Here is a 19619-nt window from a genome sequence, read left to right on the forward strand (position 1 = left end):
TTCTGAAATTGAGAAGCTTCTGTAAGCCAAGGACACTGTCATTAAGACAAAACAGTAGCCTACAGAATGGGAACATATCTTCACCATCCCCAAATCTGACAGAGGGCTGAGCTCCCAAATATATAAAGAACTCAAGAAACTAGACATCAAAACACCAAATAATCCAATTAAAAATGAGGTACAGTTCTAACCAGAGAATTCTTGACAGAAGAATCTCAAATGGCCAAAATACACTTAAATAGTTGTTCAACGTCCTTAGTCATCAAGGAAATACAAATCAAATTTGACTCCATTCAAAGCAGCATTATTCATAATAGCTAGAACCTGGGAACAATCTAGCTGCCCCTCAATTGAACAATGGATAAGGAAAGTGTGGTATATTTATACAATGGAGTATTACTCAGGTGTAAACAAAATGGATGGAACTAGAAAAAAAATCACTCAGAGTGAGAATCATCCAGACACAGAAAGACAAACATGGTATGGACGCACTCATAAGTATTATTAGGGGTATAGTACAGGATAACGTGCTTATAATCCTCAGTCCGAGAGAGGCTATTTAACAAAGAAGGCCCAAAGAGGGATATATGGATTTACCTGGGAAGGTGAAACAGAAGAGATTATATGAATAAAGTGGAAGGGGGGGGGGACTAGGAACTTGAGTGATCCAGTTGGACTGGCTGTGTGAGGGAAAAGAGTTGGGGAGCCGGACAGAGAGGGAAAGTAAAAAAATAAATGTTTTGATAAGGGAGACATTTCAGGACAATGGAAAAAACCTGATGTCAGGTAAACTCCCAAGAATCCCCAAGGATGAACCCACTAATACTTTTAGGAATGGGGAAGAGGATGCCTAAACTGACCATCTACTGTAATCAGATGGGTGACTATCCTAATTGTCGTCAGAGAACTTTATCTAGTAATTGATGGAAGCAGATGTAGAGATCCTCAGCCAAACACTTGACTTTTGCTTAGCTGTCTTTTGGAAATCTGTTTTCTGTGATGTGATGGATTATCTTGCTCTTCCTTGAATTGGGGTTGGGGGTGGAGGAGGATAGGGAGCTCAGTCCTACCTCAACTTGATGTGCCATGCTTTGTTCAGGTCTACGGGAGGCTTGTCCCTTTCTGAGTAGAGATAGAGGAGGAGTCTTGATGGGGAGGTGGGTACATGGGAGTTAGGGGAAGAAATAGAGGAAAGAAGTGAGGGGAAACTGTGGTCAGTATGTAAAATAAATTTAAAAAATGTTAATTAAATTACAAAAAGGATATAGAATAACAAACTATGTGTGAAAACAGGATCTATCCTTCTGTGCTATCCAAGAAACACACCTCAACATTAAGGATAAACATTATTATCTCATGGTAAACCATTGGAAAAAGATACTCCAAGAAAATAAATATAAGAAGCAAACCAGATATTCTTTCAATACCTGACAAAATAGACATAGACTTCAAACCAAAACTAATCAGAAGTGATAAGGAAGGACATAACATAGTCATCAAAGGAAAAATCTCCTAAGAAGACATTACAATTTTTAGTATTTATGAACCAACCCAAAGATCATGAATTGTTTTGATTACATATAAATCAGATATTGATCCTTAAATGCAATACTGAAATTTTTTTCAATACCCAGTCTCACCAATAGACAAGTCATCCAGACCAGAACTAAACAGAGAAATGCTGGAGCTAACTGATGAACCCAAAAGATATTTACAGAACATTTCAACCAAACACAAAAGAAGATAGCTCTGTTTTTTAGTACCTCATGAAACTTTCTTCAAAATTGAAAATATACTTGGACACAAAGCAAGTCTCAATAGATATGAAAAAAATTAAAGTAACAACCTTCATTCTATCTGACCATTCAAGGTGGACATCAGCAACAGAAACCAAAGAAAATTTAAAAACTTGGAAACTGAAAAACTCACCACTGAATGGAAAACGGGTTAAGGCAGGAGTCTGTGATGTTGGGGCTGATCTAGTGGGAACTCACCAAGGCCAGCTGGTCTGGGGACTGATGGAGCATGTGATCAAACCAGACTCTCTGAAGAAATGGCTGACAAGGAGGGCTGACTGAGAAGCCAAGGACAATGGCACTTGGTTTTGATTCTACTGCATGTACTGGCTTTGTGGGAACCTAGTCTGTTTGGATACTCACCTTCTTAGACCTGAATGGAGGAGGAAAGACTGGACTTCCCGCAGGGCAGGGAACCCTGACTGCTCTTTGGAATGGAGAAGAAGGGAGAGGGGGGCTGGGGAAGGGGGAGGGAAATGGAAAGAGGGGAGGAGGGGAAAATTTGTAATAATAATAATAGTAATATGAACAAAGGAAAAAAATAAAAAAAGACATTAAAAGACTTTCTAAGATTGAATGAAAATGACCTTTCAACATACCCAAACTTATGGGTCACAAAAAACGTGGTTCAAGAAGCCAGCTCAAATCACTAAGTGACTACTATATAATGTAACTGGAGATATTAGTAACTTAGCAGCATAGCTGAAAGCTCCAAAACAAAAAAAAATGAAGAAATCATACTCAAAAGGATGAGATCGAAATAATCAAACGGGCATAAATTGAATAAATAGAAACAAATGAAAATGATACAAAGAATCAGTGAAACAAAGATGTAGTTCATTGAAAAAAATCAATAGGATTAACACACCCAAAGAATGGGAGAAGATTTTTACCAACTACACATCTGATTGTTCTAATATCCAAAATGTATACAGTACTAAGAACTCTGGGATATCAAGAAAACAAATAAACCAATTAAAAGTGGGATACAGATCTAAACAGAATATTTTTGATATATCAGAATGGCTGGGGAACACTTAAAAAATGTTTACCATCGTTGCTCATTAAGAAAATGCATACTAAAACACTTTGAAATTTCTTCTTATACATTTCAGAATGTCTAAGATCAATGAAACAAATGGCTGTTTATGTTGGCAAAATCATGGAGGAAGGGGAATATTCATCCATTACTTGTGGGGCTGCAAACTTGTCCAGCAATTATGGAAGTCGGTGTGATTTTCAGGAAAAGGGGACTTGATCTTCCTCAAGAGCCCGCTGTACCACTGTTGAGCATGTATTCAGAGGATGTTTCACTCTACTACAGAGACACATATTCAACCAGGTTACTAATTCAATGGATGCCTGCTGTACGACTGTGAGGTATTTGTATTATACAGAAATATAAAACAACCTAGACGTCACTCAACAGATCAACAGATAAAAAAAAAAACCTGTGGTACACTCACACAATGAAGTATTATTCAGTCTCTAAAATTGAAAAATGAAATTCACATGTAAATGGGACTAGAATAAAATCATTCTGAGTGATCTAAGCCAAACCCAAAAATACAAAGATGCTATACATTTGCTTATATATATAAGTCAATGATATATTTTATTTATTCATTTTATTCTTTTTTCTATCCTACAAATCCTTTTTGTATATATTACAGCTTACAATTTAGTTTTTTTTTGGGGAGTCATGAGTGTGATTGTGTGGGTCTCTGTGTCCACACCTGTATATATTGGATTTTCTAAGGCTCTTTTTCTTCTGGTTGTTCATTTTGTTCTATCCCAATATGTTAGTTTCATTTTTACCTTATCATATTTCATTTCAATTCATTTTATTATTATCCCTTAGAAGTCCATTTGGTTTCTTATGAGAGACAGAAATGGGGTAGATATGATGGGAGGGGAGGTGGGTAGGAACTTGAAATAGTAGAAGGAGGGAAATCTATGATCAGTGTATATTTTCTGAGGAAATAATCTATTTCAATCAAAAGAAGATAAAAGGAATAATTTTTCTTGCTCATCTTGGCCTTTTTGGTACTTGTTACCAGTGGTTATTTTAGATTGGGCTGAGATTACATTTTACTTGCCAAAGCTTGAAAAGTATGCAACTTGGAAAATTATAAATGTATCCTCACACTAGTATGATCATAAATATATTCTAAATGACTGTTATCTGTCTACTTAAAATCAAATTAATTGAAGCTATTAATGCCTCATCTAAACCCCTTTATTAATTCATTCATTTCAAATTTTCCTATCATTTTATTCATACAAATAATTATTAACTTAAGAGTCCAGGATGATGAATGCATTCTAAATATGGGATATCCCACACAGTAGCTACTATCCAAATATTCTTATTGATTGTTTAGAAGATTATTACTTAAGTTGAAATTCTAATTAAAAGTAATATATATACACATCTACACACATATGCACATACATATATATGTAAAAATAAAGGATAAGAGGTCATTTGTTGGAAATGAATCATGGGACAGAGAATATGGGTGGGGAAGAAATGACATAGGTATATTTCTTGTATATGAAATTTTCAAAAACTAAAATAAATAAACATCTAAAAATTAAAAGAACAGAAGTAATGCTATAAATTAGGGCTTGTAATTTTCACAAAAGTTATGTTTTAATAATTCTTTTTCAAAGCAAAAGCATTCAGAGGAGGAACTGTGGATTGGATCGTGAAGGCTCGCACCTAACCAATGTTGTGTTCCCGACTCCTCCCCACCCCCAAAAACTTCATAGTTGAAAGGACTGTGAGAGTTAATGGAACCTGAGGGAAAGAAAGTCTATTTGGAGGAAGCAGGTCCCTGTGGGCATGACTGGGGTGTATCTTCCAAGATCTCTATTTGTCTATTGATTTGTTTCTTTCCTGGCTAACATGGAGCAGCAGTCACTGTGACACATTCTGTTTTCATGATGTGCGTGATACCCCAGTCTGAAAAAGTAGACCCAGTTATGAAACCTTGAGACAAAATAGTTGATTTTTATTTCAGACTGATTTCCTTAAGCACTTTTTCACAGCAATAAAAAACTGAGGACGAATGGAGGGGGAGTGGATCTGGAAAGAGGGAGTTGGTGGAGTGGGTTTTTAGGCATGGAGGGAGGAGAAACTGTGGTCAGGACATATTGTATGTGAGAAGAAAGTATTAAAAAAATGAGAACCAAAAGTTCATTCCACGTGGCTAAGTCCTTTCAATTCTAAATACAACTAAGAAAATATTAGGCACTTGCATAATGAAATGTGTAATAACATTGTTACATCAATTTTCATTCTGGTAAATTCAAATAAATTAATAAGAATGGGAAGCACAAATTATAGTACACATGTTATGCTCAATACTACAGAGTAATGAAAATGTATGAAGTGGATCTACCTAAGACAACTTGAGGAGATCATGAGGACAATATTCATATAATTGAAGTTTATCTAAATATTTCAGTTAGTCTCACAGCAGTAAATGTGGTTCAGAATTGTTCTTGGTACACATAGGTATCAGAACATAAAATCAAGTAGGCAAATACAGAGATAGTTCCAGGGACCCAACTTATGTTCCCAGAACTCAGTAAGGGAAGTGCCCAGTTGCCTTAACACCAGCTCAAGGGGATCCGGTGTCTTTCACCGTCAGAGGCACCTGCACTCATGTGCACATACCCACACACAGACACACATACTTACACATAAGTAAAAATGATAACAATGTAAATATTCTAAAAATGAAAACGATTTCACAAAATTTATAACATGAACTTCTTGTTAGAAGATGCAATCTAGAAGGGTGGGCAGGAAACTTGACTTTATAGTGACTGTCTTAATGTTTAATGGGGGTGATAAGTACAGACATGTTTTACCTCTGCCCTTCTAATCAAGAGGCAATGATCATAGAAGCCATAAACTTAAGGTTCCAGACACTGAACAGCAACACCTGGACTCAGATGATCTCTGTAAGGAGTCATGGAAACTCTGCCATTCATATCTGTACCTTTTCCTTGAAAGACCTAGCCATGGTAAAAATGACTCCGTTGATCTGGCTCATAGGAATCACACACCTTTTTGTTTGGTTTTTGTATTGTTAACTTGGTTTAGGTTTTGAAACACAGTATTCTAGAAAGACTAGAGCTATGCTATGGCACCACCCTAAACTTTGGCTGAGCTGTGGAGCAACTATTGTGGCAAACCGTTTCTGGTTCTATCAGGGATGCTCATTAAAATATGTATTTGAAGAACCTGTATTATATACTCTAGAGACAATGGTACATGATTTGTTTGCCCATGGTCTGATGTTTCACTTAAGACTTGTCTGCTTAAACAGAGAACCATATGCAGGGTGGCTTACAAAGAATAAACATTTTATTCCTACAGTCTGGAGGCTGAGATGAATGTCAGAAGCAGGCTTTATTGGGAGCTCTAATCTCATGTATGTGAAGAGGAATGCACAAGAACATGCTAATACTTCTGTTATTGTACTATGTGTATGAATTAGGCTTATGAATTAATCATGTCTCCAAATCTTTACTATATTTTAAATCACTATATAGTTCAGGATATATTCTATATATATATATATATATATGTGTGTGTGTGTGTGTGTGTGTGTGTGTGTGTGTGTGTGTGTGTGTGTGTGTATGTATGCATGCATGGGTGCAGTGTTTTTTTTTTGAGGCAGGGACTGAGTTTGTAGCTTTGGTTGACTTGGTGGTTACTCTGAGACTCATGGTGAACTTGTAGCAATTGTCCTGCATCAATATGTCCCAGTTGATGGGATCATAAATATAAGAACCTGCTCCCAGCTATAGACTTAGATGTCAACATTTGAAGTTTGAGCATCATTTGAACAGTTAGTACAGTGTCATGGGGGTAGTTAATAAATAAATGTCTTGCAGTTTTAGGATCATTTATAGAAGAAATATGAAAGGAGGACATATTTAGATCCATTTTTTTCACATAAAGAACTTCACAGGATAAGCAATAATTTTGTTATTACCACAAAATGATCAAGAAAATGAGAACCATTTCAGGAAAATATTCTGACATAATCAAAAGCAGCGAAAACTAAATATCTCAAATATTTTAGAAGATGCAAACAAATGAAGGCTGAAAAATGAAGAAAATAATTTGAGGTTCAGATCATGACATCTAGAGGAGTTTATACTTCATTCTTTGTAAAGTAGGAGAGTAGCTTTTATAAACACATGATTGTGACTGCCAGCTCCAACAGTGGAATGAAAGTAACATAATGGTGGCCATGGAAGAGGAAGCAGGAAATGACTTAGCCTGTGAAAAAGAACCGCCATAAAGCATCACAAACGTAAAGCATCCCACAAAGAACAAGGGCACAGTGGATTCGTCTGGGTGTGTATGATGCCTTATTTAGAGACTAGAAATTCAAGTAGGAAAGAAATTTGGGCAAGAAGAATTGTATATGTTGCTTTAAAACTTTAAAGTTTTAATGGTTTCCTTTAAGTTACTTCCTTTAAAATACTTTAGATAACTTTCAGAATCTAATAGATAGTTTAAAATACAGGTGTGTCAAAAGCACAGATTAGGAAGAAAATTTTCTTTTTATTGAAACCCCACAAATGTTTTGTAACATCTGGGTTACTATGGGCAATAAGTAAACAGTAAACTCTAATTATAGAACCATGATGAACAAACAGAAAATTTAACTGATCAGAAACCTATGCAAAATGATATAGAATTAACTACATGCTTTTTTGGCGCCAATGTTAAAGAAGTGTTTTCTTACTTTCCAAGCCCAAAATATTGATAGTTATGCTAGCTAACCTTGGTTGTCTGTATGACTAGAGTCGCCTTGACAATTTGTTGAAGCAAATCTGTAGGTATGTCCCTGAGTATTTTCCATGGAGGCTGAGGGGAAAATACCCACCATGAGGATGGATGGCCCCACCCCACAAGATAAGGGCACTGACATAATTGCCAGCAATGCCTTTCCCCTTTTCCTATCTCTGACACATCCTGAGGTACCTGCTTTGCTCCAGCCTGTCTTACCAACCCTAAGGGACTAAATCTTTTAAAATCACAGATTAAAACAAATTTGACCATCCTTGAGTTCTTTCTGCCACTTATCTGGTCCTAATTCTGAGAAAAACAGTAGCACTCATAATAATTGATTTAGAAAGTCAGCAGTCACAATTTGTTTGAGTTAGCACTATCAGAGAAATCTCATGGTTGAGGAAGAACATCAACTAGTCCAGACTGATATGGCGGTACTTATGAGTGAAACAAGGAATCCTCCACATCAGAGAAGCCCAGGATGTAGTGATATAAACCATTTCTGAAATGATGCATTTACCCAGTAAGCTGCAGCCTTTAGACTCATGAGCTAAGGTATGCAGGGCAGTGGAATTTACAAGAAATTAACTGACTACCTATGAGATCTGTGCAATGTCACTCCTTAAAAATGTTTGGTCTCAGAGAAATACAAATAAAGTATATCTAGGGTATTCTGAATTCTTTATCATTAGAAGAAAGATAAAAAGAACTGTAAAATTCTTTATTGACTTACAAGGGAAAATAAAGTAGAGTTAGCTGGAACAATTAATATATTTAAAAGCAGTATAAATATTTAGAAGAATAGAAAATGCTATGTAAATGGAGACTACACTTTCATTTCCCTGCCACCCACACATGAATAACCACGCAAAATTTATATTAATTACAACACTGTATGGCCAACAGTTCAGACGTACTTCTGCTTCTATTTTAAGCTCTTACAACTTAAATTAATCCATTTCTATTATTTTATATTTTACCTCAAGTGCATGGTTTGTTACTTCACATCTTGCTTCTTGGGTGGCTACTTTGCATCTGTCTTACTCCACCTTCTTTGTCTGTCAGTCAGTTGTTTTGCCACCTAACTATATTCTGCCCTACCATAGGCCAAAGTGGATTTTTTATTAACCAATGGTAACAAAGTATATTAATAACATTCAGAGGGGAATCCTACAGCAATCCTAGCACCCCAGACCTGAGGTAGAAGAACTGTGTGAGTGAGAGAACACCCTGGGCTATTGAGAATTTTAAAGGCCATCATTGTGAGTCCCTGTATTAAAAAATAAGCAAGACAATATTTATAGTCATCCTATGATGTCCACATGTGTTTATTTCCAGGAATTCTATGGATTCCAAAACTCATTAATATTCAAGCCTATTAAATAGCCTCATACCTGCATGTGTATGTACATATACAGCCTGCATGGCAAGAATTCAGGGATTCAGAAGGCAAACTACACCTTGTCTTTCATCATTAAGGAAATATTGATTTCACTCTTAGATAAATCAGCTATGTTCTAGGACCTCAGTCCCTTTGAGAATTAAGAGAATTGTCTGACTCATAAAGCATTAATATAGTTAGATGTATGTGTGAAGGGATAAACAATAATAATGCTCATTTTAACGATGAGTTTAGGGAAGAATAATTATATAAGGTTAAATTTTTACCTACTCTATAGTATCATGTTTTAGGGACAAAAGTGAGAGAAGTCAGTTGGGTTTACTAGGCAAAAGAAGCTTTCTTTTACCAGTGATATGGTGGAACTTCATCTCAAATTACATTTCAAATGGTGCACTGTGCCTGCTCGTTTATCATGCTGCCAAGGCCTGGCTTTGTAGCCTTGTTTTTTTTGCCCCTGCCCTCCAGTCTTTGCAGTGCCTTGAGTTCCTGAGCCTTCTAAGGAAAATAACATATTAAATCTTGCTTAAATATAAAATAACCCTAATATATCAAGTATAGATAGGTGGCAAAGATGAGCCTGCAGAGCAGCGCACACAAAACTAGCTTCCAAGTACTGCACCCTGCACAGGAGTGCATAGCCTCCCATTCATTTCTCATCAAGCCTGCTGCATATTTGAACTGATTTGGTTGTTCTGTAAAATAAAAGACAATTATAACAAGAGAAAATGCTTGCCTTTGGGGAGACATTAGGATATTTATTCTGTATTGTGTGCAGCTTAGGGTAAGGAAAAGTCAGCTTTAAAGCTATGTGACTCCCCAGGCAGCTGTTGGATGGCTGCCCTCCTCCCATGAGGGTGTATAGCACACTGCTACATCACTGGATGCAACTAACCTTCAGCGGATATAGCCCAGGAGATGGTAATATGAGTTCAAGGACAGGGGAAGGGAAGGGAAAGCGAAGGGAAGAAATGGGGAAAACGCAGCAAACCTGTGATTAAAAGCTGTTTGCTATAGCAAGCCTCCACTGGGGATCTGCGTCTGTGTCACTGTGCTTCTGTTCTATCGATTGTACAAAGCTAAACTGAAAGGCGCATGAGGCAGGAAGATGTGCATAAATATGCTAACAGACATCCAAAGCCACGGCTCAGGCATGAAATGCATGCCTTCATGTCTCATACACTCCTCACCTTTAATCACCTACTCATCTGTGGGCACACAATAGATTCCTACTGAATAAGCCCTTATCATTTTAGGATTGATCTGGCTGTGTTTTTCTCTCTCCTTCCCTCTCACTGTCTCGCTCTCTCTCTCTTTCTCTGTCTCTTGGTGGGGTAAAGGATCATCCTCCAGCCAGTTTTTCTATTTGAACACATCAACATTTTCCAGAATTGAGGCTTTCTGAGCCTCAAGACAGAAAGCAAACAGGTCTTGATGTAAAACCCAGTCTCCCACATTAATGTCCTGGGAGCATCTAAGTTGAAAATTCTGTAAACAGAGTGCTAGTTGTTCTCCACATAGGCCACTGATTTCTCCAAACATTGCCTGCAATATTACATCCCAATTCTCAAGTAGCCAAAACAAAGGGGACAGAGAAATGAGGGTATAGAGGCAATGACAGTGTGATTCTCAGTGTGTTCAAATGAACGCATCTCTTCCAAGCGTCCCTTCTGCAAACTGTGCTATGGAGTACTTCACTTAGTTTTCCCTTTCAAACTCTAAGTGTTCTATGAAAGGGGTCGGCAATCAATGACCAAAATAATCTCTGGTACTGACTGCTTACACACACACACACACACACACACACACACACACACACACGCACACACACCACTTTTCGCAGGCCTTTGTGAAACTCAGAGCTTCGTGAATTTCTTTTTCTTACACTAGAAAGGTACACAGAGGAAATTCCAGGGTTTGGTCCTCTCTGACAAGGGCGTGAAAGGGTGGGAGGTGTTGAGGGCAGGGTTAAAAGCCTGCGAAATGAAGCCTCCTGCCCTGACTTCTCCTTCCTTCATCTACAGGAGTCTCTAGTGAGCTCCCGCATCTGGAAGCCTGCCTCTTTGGTTTACAGAGACGGCGGGGACAGCGTTTCAAAGCCCCGTATCTAAAACCATCCTCTTGAAAGAAAAACCTGACCAATGGCCTGAATTGTGTCCTTTCTCCTTCTAAAATCTCAGCACGTTTTCCTTCTTTCCCCCTTTGAAGTACAGGTTGTCTACTGCTTGGGTGCTAACAAGGAATCTTCGCATACCAGTAGAGTTCTTAGTCCCCAGAATGCATAAGAAGCCATAGCATTCCGCCTCTTCCAAATGTACTATTCTGCCTCCAGCAGTGACCTGCTACGACAGTAACCAGAGACCTTTATGCCCAGGTGCGAGCTCCTAATAATTTTTATAGTGCGAGACTGCTGAACCAAGGCAGCCTCCAGCGTCCCAGGGCAAAACAGATTAGCAGCCCAGGCTGCGGCAGCCGGATTTCCAGGAGAGCTTCCTAGCATCCCGCATTGGCGGCTCACAAGCCTCTCCCTATTGTGTCCACAGAGCTGTGGGACTGGCTTGCCCAATGTTGCTCTGTGCCAAGCTACGATCTCAGGTGGGAGGATCGGAGAGAGGAAGCAAGAGAGGACTAAGAGAAGAAGAAGAAGGGCCCCCAAAAGGACATAGCACATCATCAATAATGCAGAGGCTCCTGGACCTCCGTATAATGTTTTGCGGCTAAACGCCACCAACTGGAGCGCTTCCCCGTACTTCCCGTGGGTGAGGTTTTTGTGTGTGAAAGATAGGATGCACCCTATTCATTCATTAGCTCTCCTTCTTCGTTCCTCCTTTCCCTCAGATTATATCCCGCCTGGTTTGGTTTAATTCCCCATCTCCACAACCGCTTCCAAGCCAACAGGGGCGGGTTGGAATGAAAGGTCTCCAAAAGCTCTAGGACTTATTTATTTCTAAGAGTTCAACACAATTCATAAGTAACGCTTGATTTTCCAAATTTCTACTCTCCTCCATTCCCGGAGAAAGCTTTCAAAGTTTGGGAGCTCCTCAGAGCATGGTTTCTGCATCTTTCCACATAGTGCAAACCTTTGCGCTTAGAGACCCTCAGACCAAGCAGCAAAGTCGTCCAGTCCGAACCCAGCAGGACACTGAAAATCGGAACTTCCCACGAGGAAGCCCCGGCTGTGTCCCCAAGAAACCCAAATGTTGCACAGAACCCGCTCAAATAAGGATTAACCCAGTCACACAGCACAGGCAAAAATCCAGAAACTTCTTTGTTAAGCAAGCAGAGCTCACTCATAAGAGACACCTGGCCCTGTTCAGGGCAACAAAACAAACATCACATCTCTGCGGGGAAACTTGTTGAATCCCGCCAGAGCTTAAAGCTGCAATTTCCCATTTAGCCTCAAGGTTTTTGATGCAACCCTTCCCAAATCCCTGGTGCATCCCTGACAATTTCTGGGCAAACTGCAGAGTCCTTACAGCACCCATTCTCCACTCCATTGACCACCACCGTAAAAACCAAGAAACCTCTTTCACGATGTTAAAGCCAGAGCTACTTCCTTTGCAGTCATTTGCAAGACTTACCCTTCCATAAGACTGTCTTCAGAAATCCAGCAGCTCCCTGATGCAGGCGCAGCCCTCCAACTTTGCTATGCAGAGAAGAGGCTTCCGAGTTTAAACGCTGCAAGAGCCTTCTGAGACTTTGCAATGTGAGTCGGGAACGGAGAAAGGAAAGTCAGGTTTCTTCTCAGTCTCGGCACCCCGGAAAAATATTCACTCCTTCTTCAGTAGAGAATTCTTTCATACCCGTTATCTGTATTACTATTAATGCGCAGAGCACACGGCATTGCATACAAATAGGTCCAAGTGTGCGCTTCTATTGGTGGCTGCGGAGGCCCCTGGGTCCTAGCTCCAGCTCTAAACTATACAGCAACACTCCGCACGCAGCTTTGGAGACGCCGAGGGGAAAATGGATTTAATTGATTCGTTACCTCTGGTATTGTAATGCCTGCTGCGATGTTTAGCCAAGGGGGGGAAAGCCTTCACATTTAAACTCCGGTCATGTGATCTATCATTTCATATCTGCTTTTAATTGTCTGTGGGGGTGGCTCTGATAATACAAAGGATTTTCAAAGAACATTTTCTGAAGGAGAAAAAAAAAAACCACTGATATTTTGACAAGAAAACCTCTCTCTTGCTTTCTACAGTGCAAGACTCATAAGAATCCAGGTCATGTTATTTGCTCAAACATTTCTGCAGTTCACAGAAGTAAAATAGCACCCAATTTTATTCATGAAAATGCATGGCTATTCCAATAACTTGACTTAAGTGGATTAAAATGGCAGAACCCAAAATGTATGCGCCAATTATGAAACCTGAGAGATTTCCTTAAACAATTTAAGGGGGAGGGCCATTAAAGATAATGGCACAGGCATCATTTTTACTTTGCAAAATGAGAAATTTGGAAATTTTAGATTACTTTTGAATGCTGGGATGAAAATATACATCATCAGAAAATGTCAACAAGGTCACAATTTGCCAAGTATGCATTGTTAATTGTCACGTTTTCTTTCTGCATTTTCCCTCTCAGTTATTATAGTAGAGATATGAATGGGCACAACCAGGGGATCTACAATGAGCCAGGGCACTGTGACTGTTCACTTGAAACATTTTAACATTGCCAAAAAAATATCATCGTGAAAGCGAACTTTTTAAATTTCACTTTGTGTATATTAACTCCACTCTAGAATTTTATTTCTTTTAGTTTTGAAATTACTATATAATTTCACAATTTCTCCAATCTTTTCCTCCCTCTAGACCTTTATATATATACCTCCTTGCTCCCTTTCATATCCATGGCTTCTTTTTTCACTAATCTTGATTGTAAAAGTATGTATATACTTACACATATTTTTCCTAAGTACATAACTACAACTTGCTCAGTCTGTATAATGTAACTTACTTGTCTGTCTTCAGGGATTATTATTTGATACTACATAATTAATTTGAAAAATACCATTGATAGCTGAATTTAAGCTGTTAAGTGTACTATTGTCTTAGGACTTTAATTTTGCAAGCAGACAAATTTTCAACTACTTTGAAATGACCCAGACTTTCCAGCTAGTCCTGCCAAAGGTATTTGCTGATGTTATAGTAAGGTAGAATGAAAGGCTTTCTTGTACTTAGTTGTAAATATTCATAGTGTATTCAAATTTGGCTACAGAATTATGAGATACATATTCTATTGCTGAATGATATTTGCAAGTGATGTACCTAATACAGGAAGCTGCTACAAATCCACAAACTCATCAGTCATGTGTAAAACAAATAAGTTGCAAAATACAAAATACACAACAGAATCCAGATCTTATTCCAAATACAGGTATAACATTTGAATTTATGTAGTGTGTGGCAGGAACCTTCTTCATTTCCATAACTCTTTCCCTGTGCAGGCCTCCCTTCCCCCACCAGTAACCCTTGACAACAGAAGTGTTACTCCAAGTCCAGGTTGCTTTTGCTGCCTTCCAGACCTGACTTACATATTACAGCCTGTAGGAAAGAGATTTAACTATTACAGGGCAGTGATGTGTAGCAAGACTTTTCTTTAGAGCTTGGTAAATCCAGTGTTCCTATATGTGCATTTTCAACACCAAACATATATACTTAAAAATGTCCAATGGCCAGTAATTCAGAGGAGAAAAAAAGCATGCACTTGATGGTGAATCTTCATCAATTTTTTTCATTGGTTCTTTGTCTCTACACATCGTTTGCTGTGAGGACTTTTACTCTGAATCATCGAATATTTTCTCTACTCCATTTTTTTTTCAACCTACACTACTGTTTACATGAGACTATCTATATTGTAGCACATATGTTAAGGAATATTAAATGACTGGTTATCTATTAAGGACAACTAATTAGAGAGAAGGAAGTAAGGGATAATGATCACACATAGTTGGGTGAAGATGATTAACATTCAATTGTTTTTTATAAGTATATCATTGATCTTTCAGTTGGTTACTAGGTGAAACCTCAGAAAATAATAATTTGCTTTGTAATTACAAGTTGAAGATTGGTTTTAAGTGAATAATTCTAGAATTAAAAAAATATGTCCTGTTCATGTATATGTGGCTCACATAAAACTGCTGCAGCTTACATATAATAAGTATGAAAGATGAAAAATGGACAAATATGAAAGTTAAAAAAGTAAAGGAACATAAACCTCCTGGCACGTCTATTGAAACTCATGTGATCATTTGTCACTTTCAACATAAATTATGATGCAGCCATACAGCAAGTAATGCAGAATTTTAAATTGAATGTATTTATTAGAATAAAAATTCTACATTTATTTGATTAAAACAATCTATATTTGCAGTTTACAAAAATAAAACATACTACAAATGATAATGAATCATTTTGCATGTTACTCTATGTTAACTTTTAGTAAGGACTGATCTTAAAGTCATACTTGTTTTCACATTTCAACATCAGTGGGGATATTCTTGACATATTCTTTATTATATCAAGTACTACCGAACCCCTCATTTTGTCTGTGCAGTTTTCAAGGACAGTGTATGTTTTGTCAGAAACTGAATTCCATTATGTTCTTGGATAATAATGAGTGTCTTGCTTTTGCTAATATGAATACTTTTAAGAGTTAAGATGAAAACATACCTGGACCATCTCAATGTGTCATTAGTATGATTAGTTTGCTTTATAAATTTAGGGGGATTAAAATGCAATATACTAATTGTAACATTTAATGAACTCTAATGGCATCGTTGCTTATTATAAAATTAGGTTAACTTTTCTAAACTCTTTCTTTCTTTATTTTTATTGAGCTCTACATTTTTCTCTGCTCCTCTCTCTGCCTCTTCCCTCCCCTTCAATACTCTCCCAAGGTCCTCATGCTACCAATTTACTCAGGAGATCTTGTTTATTTTTCTATTGGATGTGTGTGTGTGTGTGTGTGTGTGTGTGTGTGTTCATGTGTAGAAAATCCAAAATCATGATTTTCTATCAATGTATTTTAAATATAATAGTTAAGCAAACTTAAATTCTGGTAGATAGAAAGGAAATTTACTACAATATAGTTTCATGCTAAAAATAGAATGTGAAGTTAAGAATGAGCCTAATGATGTATGATTTGTAAGTATGTGTGACTATGAAGTCGGAATATTCACATTAGTTGCAATTGTGATTTATTTGGTTTTGTTTGGTTATTTGTTTGTTGTTTTTCAAGAGAGGGTTTTTCTGTGGCTTTGGAGCATGTCCTGGAAATAGCTCTTGTAGACTAGGATGGCCTCGAACTCACAGAGATCTACCTACCTCTGCCTCCCAAATGCTGGGATTAAAAGGCTGCACCACCACCATCTGGCGCAATTGTGACTTATTAAACAATAGACAAAAAAAGTTTATTGCAAAAGACCATATTCAAATATTTGACTTAAGGATGACTTTGGATAAATTGCAATTCAAACATAAAAATATCATGACAATAAATTTAAAGAACTAAAAGTCTGGATTATACAATAGAAAAGGAAATATAAAAAAGCGGGTAAGTACTATTTGGTAAAGTTTTTTTTCTTGGCCACTGTGAATGGGATGTTTATAATATTTGAAATTCTAAAAAAAAAAAAAGAAAAAGGCAAAGAATGATGCATGGAGGAGGCTGTTTTAATCTATACCAAACAGGATTCTAAAGCAGGCAAGATAAAAGTTGATCATGAAAGTGTAGCAGTGAAATACTTTGGCAAAGGATGAGAGAAAAATCAGCAAAAGAAAAATAGGCAGGCATCTGTTATAAGTCTTAGGAATTAGATAAAGTGTTAAAAGTAAATTCAAATGCTAGTTTCTAAAGGGAATTTCTATTTACTTTTTAATTGGAGCTTTAATGTTTTATAAATGCAAATAACTAAAATTGTATATTAAAATGTTCACAAAATATAATATAAAATTTAATTCTTACAAGGCAACAGGTGGGAATATGGTGACCTATGCAGAGTATGCACCAACTCTAAAGGCACAGAATCAAATTTGAGTCATTCCTAGTCTAATTCAACTTCAACGCAGTACAAAAGTTTTCTCATAGACTCATAAATTTTCTTCATAAATGCAGCCTTGTTTTGATGAGTTGACTGGAGTCACTACTGGTTTAAGATAAGCCAGGTAGATGTCTATCCCTGGAAAATTTGAGGTTAGAGCCTCAGCTGAAATTTTGTCTCAGGATTGCATCACGAATACATGACTATACAGTTCAGACAGGATAGGATTTGGTACACTCAAGCAACAACCCTACTTGTTTAAAAACTTTGTTTTAGACTAGACCATTAGATTTGAAGGACAGAATGTTGTATAAGTTGAACTGTAATTATGAGTCAAATCAGAGCTTAGAAGATAAAGAAATTAAAACAGAGATTTGTTGATACCAAGTGAAAAGTTTTGGATCCTTGTCTCAGGACCAAAGTTGTGGTTTTAACTGCAGTGCCTGTTATTGAGATAATGAAACTATATTAATAGGTACTAAAGAATGAAACTATCTAGACATTTAATTTTATTCTGTTCTATCCACTGAGGTAAAATATATTCAAATGTAAAAGTAAATAGCACTCATTTGGGAGTAACTAAACTAATTTATAATTGTTAATATCTGTGTTTTGCCATGATTGTTAGATATTCATTCCTGTTCTAGTTTTGTATAATAACTCCTAGAGTAACTCACAACAGCATTATTGTTGAAGAAATTCAAGCAAGTGTGACTATTATTTAAGGATATATTGTGCTTTCCTCTCCCTATTTATGTACTTTGGGCATTGATTTAACCAGCCTCAGGGAACTCAGATCACTGAATCTCATGTGGTTGTTAATTCTTACTAAGAATGAACATGTGGTCAAATTTTTGTAACCTTTCTATTTTAAAATATATATCAATATTTCAATATAATATAATATATATATAAAACATATAACAATATTTTAAGTGCATCTACATATTTTAATTCTTTGTGTGTAATACTAGAAAAGTACAAACCCATCTTTGCAAGTTACAAGATGTGATGAACACGTATCTCTGACACTTGAGAGAAATCATAGAAATATAACAGAGTTCTGAATTTTCTAAAACAGGAAAAAAAGACAAGAGTATTGCAAATCCTGGGAAATTTCAACAACAGGCTCTTTGAAATAGCTGTTAAAAGTATTAGATTTTAAAGATAGTGATAAATGCACTTACTGAAAAAAAAATACTTACATGAAGTGTAGTGTTTGCTAAATTAGACAAACTTTGGACTCTGACATCTCCTAACCATCAGGACATCTTGATTTCAGATGAGCATTTGCCAAGGGCCTTTATTCTTTCATTATATTCTTTTAGAGAAGATCTGTCTGGATGATAGTACGCTGGTGTGGATTTGTACCTAACTAAGCAAGTGGGCTTTGTGTGTTGATTCATCAATGTCAACCTATAAAGGACATCCTGCAGATTGCCACAGTCTTTGTAACTGATGCTATGTGGGTTAAGTTGCTTCTTACTAAAGAATTTTCATGAAATGCACAATTGGTAGGAAAGCTAAGTCAATATAGCAAGGACGTAAGCAAAACTTACAAAAGAATATGTAAGCAGATAAAAGTTGAAATGTATCATTTAGTAATGGTATTTGGAAACTGGGTTCAGAGATCAATGCAAAATCTCTAAGGGAATTTGAGCTCAATGTAAGTTAACAGTGTGCTCTAAAAGCTGATAAACCTGTTGGGGAGAAATTAGAAAGTACTTGCATTATGATCAAGACAAGAAGCATTCACTATGTTTTTTACAATAATAACATAAAATTATAAATTTTATAATTAAAAAACAACAATAAAACTGATGGAGAGAATACTAGAGACCAAGTGAGAAACCAAATGATATATTTGATACTAGCACTTGAAAGTTAGCTGAGAAAATAAAGATGTTTAAACACTAAAAGCCAATTTAGAAGATATAATATTATGCTTCTAATAGAATTTATTATTATTTTACTAAAATATATGTGCTGGACATTGTGGCTCACACTTCTATGTCTAAGTAAAACAGTTGCCAAGAGTTACAAGACAGTTTTTGCTATAGAATCAAATCTTGTCACAAAACAACAAACAAAAATAAATAGAAAAAGATATTAAAAAAATTTTGGATATTTTGAGTCACACAACCATGTATTTAAAAGGTATTACCTATAACCATTCATTTAGTGACTATCTTATGAATTTTGAACTTATTGATTGATGCCAAGAGTTATAAAATCAAATTTGTGTTTGGACTAGAGTTGCTTGGTTAAATTAAACTGATGGAATATGACTTTTTCTGTGAGATTTTCTCATTAACAGTTTTGCACATGAATGATGCAAGAGAAGAAGGGAAAGGAGAAATACTATGTAACTCACAGCATTGACTCTACCAGTTGAAACAATAGGCAACAAAAGCTAAATATGTTCGCAGGCTAGAAAGTTAAGGATGATTGCATGAATTATGGTAAATTCCTGTGGGCTCTTGAAAAATGATTATATTAAGATTCATTTGTGCATGGTGATAGATATGGGTCTATTTTCATTCTTCTACAGGTTGA

The 19619-nt window shown here is 36.6% G+C and overlaps 1 protein-coding gene across 1 annotated transcript in view; it reads right to left on the reverse strand.

Annotated features, from left to right (window-relative positions):
- Robo1 (roundabout guidance receptor 1) overlaps positions 1 to 12960 on the reverse strand; it is a 1008058-nt gene extending 995098 nt beyond the window's left edge. The window contains exon 1 of the mRNA XM_026786907.1: positions 12601 to 12960. The gene's annotated coding sequence lies outside the window, so the exon portion shown is untranslated. The remainder of the gene's footprint in view (positions 1 to 12600) is intronic.
- Between the last annotated feature and the right edge of the window lie 6659 nt (positions 12961 to 19619).

The sequence above is a fragment of the Microtus ochrogaster genome, chromosome 2 (genome assembly GCF_000317375.1).
Source record: "Microtus ochrogaster isolate Prairie Vole_2 chromosome 2, MicOch1.0, whole genome shotgun sequence".
NCBI lineage: Eukaryota > Metazoa > Chordata > Mammalia > Rodentia > Cricetidae > Microtus > Microtus ochrogaster.